Below are 7,210 nucleotides of genomic sequence, written 5' to 3' on the forward strand. Positions count from 1 at the left end.
TTCATGTGTTTTTTTTTCTTAGTGTTTTATTGTATCGTGGGGCCCCTGTGTTTTGTATGTGTAGGTGTTGAAGTCAAAGACTTACTTTCCAAAATGCAATATAGCCATGGAATACTGGTGCCAAATGTCTCGAGTTTTAAGACTCCAGAGATTAACTGCCAGTAGAAAAGCTGGCTCTCAAGCAAAATTCTTCCCAAAAAGTGAGGAAAAATGGCGTTATGGCCTTTGGAAGGAAAAGTCTTTGAATTGATGTTGAAATTAAGTTGAGAATGGATGTAGACTCACAAAAACACCGTTCTTTTTCTCTTTTGCAGTTTTTTTTCTTCCCTTTCTCTTGTTGCAGGTACTGACGACGGCCGGGACGGGATGTTCTCTACTGAGGGTGCTGTTGGCGGTTTCCGAGTTGAGTTCGTTCCATGTTTAATTTCATGTGTTTTTTTTTTTCTTAGTGTTTTATTGTATCGTGGGGCCCCTGTGTTTTGTATGTGTAGGTGTTGAAGTCAAAGACTTACTTTCCAAAATGCAATATAGCCATTTGGAATACTGGTGCAAATGTCTCGAGTTTTAAGACTCCAGAGATTAACTGCCAGTAGAAAAGCTGGCTCTCAAGCAAAATTCTTCCCAAAAAGTGAGGAAAAATGGCGTTATGGCCTTTGGAAGGAAAAGTCTTTGAATTGATGTTGAAATTAAGTTGAGAATGGATGTAGACACAAACACGTTTTCTTTTTCTCTTTGCAGTTTTTTTTCTTCCCTTTCTCTGTTGCAGGTACTGACGACGGCCGGGACGGGATGTTCTCTACTGAGGGTGCTGTTGGCGGTTTCCAGAGTTGAGTTCGTTCATGTGTTTTTTTTTTTTTCTTAGTGTTTTATTGTATCGTGGGGCCCCTGTGTTTTGTATGTGTAGGGTGTTGAAGTCAAAGACTTACTTTCCAAAATGCAATATAGCCATTTGGAATACTGGTGCCAAATGTCTCGAGTTTTAAGACTCCAGAGATTAACTGCCAGTAGAAAAGCTGGCTCTCAAGCAAAATTCTTCCCAAAAAGTGAGGAAAAATGGCGTTATGGCCTTTGGAAGGAAAAGTCTTTGAATTGATGTTGAAATTAAGTTGAGAATGGATGTAGACTCACAAACACCGTTTTCTTTTTCTCTTTGCAGTTTTTTTTCTTCCCTTTCTCTTGTTGCAGGTACTGACGACGGCCGGGACGGGATGTTCTCTACTGAGGGTGCTGTTGGCGGTTTCCGAGTTGAGTTCGTTCCATGTTAATTTCATGTGTTTTTTTTCTTAGTGTTTTATTGTATCGTGGGGCCCCTGTGTTTTGTATGTGTAGGTGTTGAAGTCAAAGACTTACTTTCCAAAATGCAATATAGCCATTTGGAATACTGGTGCCAAATGTCTCGAGTTTTAAGACTCCAGAGATTAACTGCCAGTAGAAAAGCTGGCTCTCAAGCAAAAATTCTTCCCAAAAAGTGAGGAAAAATGGCGTTATGGCCTTTGGAAGGAAAAGTCTTTGAAATGATGTTGAAATTAAGTTGAGAATGGATGTAGACTCACAAACACCGTTTTCTTTTTCTCTTTGCAGTTTTTTTTTTTCCCTTTCTCTTGTTGCAGGTACTGACGACGGCCGGGACGGGATGTTCTCTACTGAGGGTGCTGTTGGCGGTTTCCGAGTTGAGTTCGTTCCATGTAATTTCTGTTTTTTTTTTCTTAGTGTTTTATTGTATCGTGGGGCCCCTGTGTTTTGTATGTGTAGGTGTTGAAGTCAAAGACTTACTTTCCAAAATGCAAATAGCCATTTGGAATACTGGTGCCAAATGTCTCGAGTTTTAAGACTCCAGAGATTAACTGCAGTAGAAAAGCTGGCTCTCAAGCAAAATTCTTCCAAAAAGTGAGGGAAAATGGCGTATGGCCTTTGGAAGGAAAAGTCTTTGAATTGATGTTGAAATTAAGTTGAGAATGGATGTAGACTCACAAACACCGTTTTCTTTTTCTCTTTGCAGTTTTTTTTCTTCCCTTTCTCTTGTTGCAGGTACTGACGACGGCCGGGGGGATGTTCTCTACTGAGGGGCTGTTGGCGGTTTCCGAGTTGAGTTCGTTCCATGTTTAATTTCATGTGTTTTTTTTTTTCTTAGTGTTTTATTGTATCGTGGGGCCCTGTGTTTTGTATGTGTAGGTGTTGAAGTCAAAGACTTACTTTCCAAAATGCAATATAGCCATTGGAATACTGGTGCCAAATGTCTCGAGTTTTAAGACTCCAGAGATTAACTGCCAGTAGAAAAGCTGGCTCTCAAGCAAAATTCTTCCCAAAAAGTGAGGAAAAATGGCGTTATGGCCTTTGGAAGGAAAAGTCTTTGAATTGATGTTGAAATTAAGTTGAGAATGGATGTAGACTCACAAACAACCTTTTTCTTTTTCTCTTTGCAGTTTTTTTTCTTCCCTTTCTCTTGTTGCAGGTACTGACGACGGCCGGGACGGGATGTTCTCTACTGAGGGTGCTGTTGGCGGTTTCCGAGTTGAGTTCGTTCCATGTTTAATTTCATGTGTTTTTTTTTTCTTAGTGTTTTATTGTATCGTGGGGCCCCTGTGTTTGTATGTGTAGGTGTTGAAGTCAAAGACTTACTTTCCAAAATGCAATATAGCCATTTGGAATACTGGTGCCAAATGTCTCGAGTTTAAGACTCCAGAGATTAACTGCCAGTAGAAAAGCTGGCTCTCAAGCAAAATTCTTCCCAAAAAGTGAGAAAAAATGGCGTTATGCCTTTGGAAGGAAAAGTCTTTGAATTGATGTTGAAATTAAGTTGAGAATGGATGTAGACTCACAAACACCGTTTTCTTTTTCTCTTTGCAGTTTTTTTTTTCCCTTTCTCTTGTTGCAGGTACTGACGACGGCCGGGACGGGATGTTCTCTACTGAGGGTGCTGTTGGCGGTTTCCGAGTTGAGTTCGTTCCTTTCATGTGTTTTTTTTTCTTAGTGTTTTATTGTATCGTGGGGCCCCTGTGTTTTGTATGTGTAGGTGTTGAAGTCAAAGACTTACTTTCCAAAATGCAAATATAGCCATTTGGAATACTGGTGCCAAATGTCTCGAGTTTTAAGACTCCAGAGATTAACTGCCAGTAGAAAAGCTGGCTCTCAAGCAAAATTCTTCCCAAAAAGTGAGGAAAAATGGCGTTATGGCCTTTGGAAGGAAAAGTCTTTGAATTGATGTTGAAATTAAGTTGAGAATGGATGTAGACTCACAAACACCGTTTTCTTTTTCTCTTTGCAGTTTTTTTTCTTCCCTTTCTCTTGTTGCAGGTACTGACGACGGCCGGGACGGATGTTCTGTTCTCTATGAGGGTGCTGTTGGCGGTTTCCGAGTTGAGTTCGTTCCATGTTTAATTTCATGTGTTTTTTTTTCTTTAGTGTTTTATTGTATCGTGGGGCCCCTGTGTTTTGTATGTGTAGGTGTTGAAGTCAAAGACTTACTTTCAAAATGCAATATAGCCATTTGGAATACTGGTGCCAAATGTCTCGAGTTTTAAGACTCCAGAGATTAACTGCCAGTAGAAAAGCTGGCTCTCAAGCAAAATTCTTCCCAAAAAGTGAGGAAAAATGGCGTTATGGCCTTTGGAAGGAAAAGTCTTTGAATTGATGTTGAAATTAGTTGAGAATGGATGTAGACTCACAAACACCGTTCTTTTTCTCTTTGCAGTTTTTTTCTTCCCTTTCTTTGTTGCAGGTACTGACGACGGCCGGGACGGGATGTTCTCTACTGAGGGTGCTGTTGGGGTTTCCGAGTTGAGTTCGTTCCATGTTTAATTTCATGTGTTTTTTTTTCTTAGTGTTTATTGTATCGTGGGGCCCCTGTGTTTTGTATGTGTAGGTGTTGAAGTCAAAGACTTACTTTCCAAAATGCAATATAGCCATTTGGAATACTGGTGCCAAATGTCTCGAGTTTTAAGACTCCAGAGATTAACTGCCAGTAGAAAAGCTGGCTCTCAAGCAAAATTCTTCCCAAAAAGTGAGGAAAAATGGCGTTATGGCCTTTGGAAGGAAAGTCTTTGAATTGATGTTGAAATTAAGTTGAGAATGGATGTAGACTCACAAACACATTTTTTTCTTTTTCTCTTTGCAGTTTTTTTTCTTCCCTTTCTCTTGTTGCAGGTACTGACGACGGCCGGGACGGGATGTTCTCTACTGAGGGTGCTGTTGGCGGTTTCCGAGTTGAGTTCGTTCCATTTCATGTGTTTTTTTTTTCTTAGTGTTTTATTGTATCGTGGGGCCCCTGTGTTTGTATGTGTAGGTGTTGAAGTCAAAGACTTACTTTCCAAAATGCAATATAGCCATTTGGAATACTGGTGCCAAATGTCTCGAGTTTTAAGACTCCAGAGATTAACTGCCAGTAGAAAAGCTGGCTCTCAAGCAAAATTCTTCCCAAAAAGTGAGGAAAAATGGCGTTATGGCTTTGGAAGGAAAAGTCTTTGAATTGATGTTGAAATTAAGTTGAGAATGGATGTAGACTCACAAACACCGTTTTCTTTTTCTCTTTGCAGTTTTTTTTTTTCCCTTTCTCTTGTTGCAGGTACTGACGACGGCCGGGACGGGATGTTCTCTACTGAGGGTGCTGTTGGCGGTTTCCGAGTTGAGTTCGTTCCATGTTTAATTTCATGTGTTTTTTTTCTTAGTGTTTTATTGTATCGTGGGCCCCTGTGTTTTGTATGTGTAGGTGTTGAAGTCAAAGACTTACTTTCCAAAATGCAATATAGCCATTTGGAATACTGGTGCCAAATGTCTCGAGTTTTAAGACTCCAGAGATTAACTGCCAGTAGAAAAGCTGGCTCTCAAGCAAAATTCTTCCCAAAAAGTGAGGAAAAATGGCGTTATGGCCTTTGGAAGGAAAAGTCTTTGAATTGATGTTGAAATTAAGTTGAGAATGGATGTAGACTCACAAACACCGTTTTCTTTTTCTCTTTGCAGTTTTTTTTCTTCCCTTTCTCTTGTTGCAGGTACTGACGACGGCCGGGACGGGATGTTCTCTACTGAGGGTGCTGTTGGCGGTTCCGAGTTGAGTTCGTTCCATGTTTAATTTCATGTTTTTTTTTTTCTTAGTGTTTATTGTATCGTGGGGCCCCTGTGTTTTGTATGTGTAGGTGTGAAGTCAAAGACTTACTTTCCAAAATGCAATATAGCCATTGGAATACTGGTGCCAAATGTCTCGAGTTTTTAAGACTCCAGAGATTAACTGCCAGTAGAAAAGCTGGCTCTCAAGCAAAATTCTTCCCAAAAAGTGAGGAAAAATGGCGTTATGGCCTTTGGAAGGAAAAGTCTTTGAATTGATGTTGAAATTAAGTTGAGAATGGATGTAGACTAACAAACACCGTTTTCTTTTTCTCTTTGCAGTTTTTCTTCCCTTTCTCTTGTTGCAGGTACTGACGACGGCCGGGACGGGATGTTCTCTACTGAGGGTGCTGTTGGCGGTTTCCGAGTTGAGTTCGTTCCATGTTTAATTTCATGTGTTTTTTTTTTCTTAGTGTTTTATTGTATCGTGGGGCCCCTGTGTTTTGTATGTGTAGGTGTTGAAGTCAAAGACTTACTTTCCAAAATGCAATATAGCCATTTGGAATACTGGTGCCAATGTCTCGAGTTTTAAGACTCCAGAGATTAACTGCCAGTAGAAAAGCTGGCTCTCAAGCAAAATTCTTCCCAAAAAGTGAGGAAAAATGGCGTTATGGCCTTTGGAAGGAAAAGTCTTTGAATTGATGTTGAAATTAAGTTGAGAATGGATGTAGACTCACAAAACACCGTTTTCTTTTTCTCTTTGCAGTTTTTTTTCTTCCCTTTCTCTTGTTGCAGGTACTGACGACGGCCGGGACGGGATGTTCTCTACTGAGGGTGCTGTTGGCGGTTTCCGAGTTGAGTTCGTTCCATGTGTTTTTTTTTTCTTAGTGTTTTATTGTATCGTGGGGCCCCTGTGTTTTGTATGTGTAGGTGTTGAAGTCAAAGACTTACTTTCCAAAATGCAATATAGCCATTTGGAATACTGGTGCCAAATGTCTCGAGTTTTAAGACTCCAGAGATTAACTGCCAGTAGAAAAGCTGGCTCTCAAGCAAAATTCTTCCAAAAAGTGAGGAAAAATGGCGTTATGGCCTTTGGAAGAAAAGTCTTTGAATTGATGTTGAAATTAAGTTGAGAATGGATGTAGACTCACAAAACACCGTTTTCTTTTCTCTTTGCAGTTTTTTCTTCCCTTTCTCTTGTTGCAGGTACTGACGACGGCCGGGACGGGATGTTCTCTACTGAGGGTGCTGTTGGCGGTTTCCGAGTTGAGTTCGTTCCATGTTTAATTTCATGTGTTTTTTTTTTCTTAGTGTTTATTGTATCGTGGGGCCCCTGTGTTTTGTATGTGTAGGTGTTGAAGTCAAAGACTTACTTTCAAAATGCAATATAGCCATTTGGAATACTGGTGCCAAATGTCTCGAGTTTTAAGACTCCAGAGATTAACTGCCAGTAGAAAAGCTGGCTCTCAGCAAAATTCTTCCCAAAAGTGAGGAAAAATGGCGTTATGGCCTTGGAAGGAAAAGTCTTTGAATTGATGTTGAAATTAAGTTGAGAATGGATGTAGACTCACAAACACCGTTTTCTTTTTCTCTTTGCAGTTTTTTTCTTCCCTTTCTCTTGTTGCAGGTACTGACGACGGCCGGGACGGGATGTTCTCTACTGAGGGTTGCTGTGGCGGTTTCCGAGTTGAGTTCGTTCCATGTTTAATTTCATGTGTTTTTTTTTTCTTAGTGTTTTATTGTATCGTGGGGCCCCTGTGTTTTGTATGTGTAGGTGTTGAAGTCAAAGACTTACTTTCCAAAATGCAATATAGCCATTGGAATACTGGTGCCAAATGTCTCGAGTTTTAAGACTCCAGAGATTAACTGCCAGTAGAAAAGCTGGCTCTCAAGCAAAATTCTTCCCAAAAAGTGAGGAAAAATGGCGTTATGGCCTTTGGAAGGAAAAGTCTTTGAATTGATGTTGAAATTAAGTTGAGAATGGATGTAGACTCACAAACACCGTTTTCTTTTTTCTCTTTGCAGTTTTTTTTCTTCCCTTTCTCTTGTTGCAGGTACTGACGACGGCCGGGACGGGATGTTCTCTACTGAGGGTGCTGTTGGCGGTTTCCGAGTTGAGTTCGTTTCATGTGTTTTTTTTTCTTAGTGTTTTATTGTATCGTGGGGCCCCTGT

The sequence above is a fragment of the Patiria miniata genome, unplaced genomic scaffold (genome assembly GCF_015706575.1).
Source record: "Patiria miniata isolate m_02_andy unplaced genomic scaffold, ASM1570657v1 HiC_scaffold_14, whole genome shotgun sequence".
Taxonomy (NCBI): Eukaryota; Metazoa; Echinodermata; class Asteroidea; order Valvatida; family Asterinidae; genus Patiria; species Patiria miniata.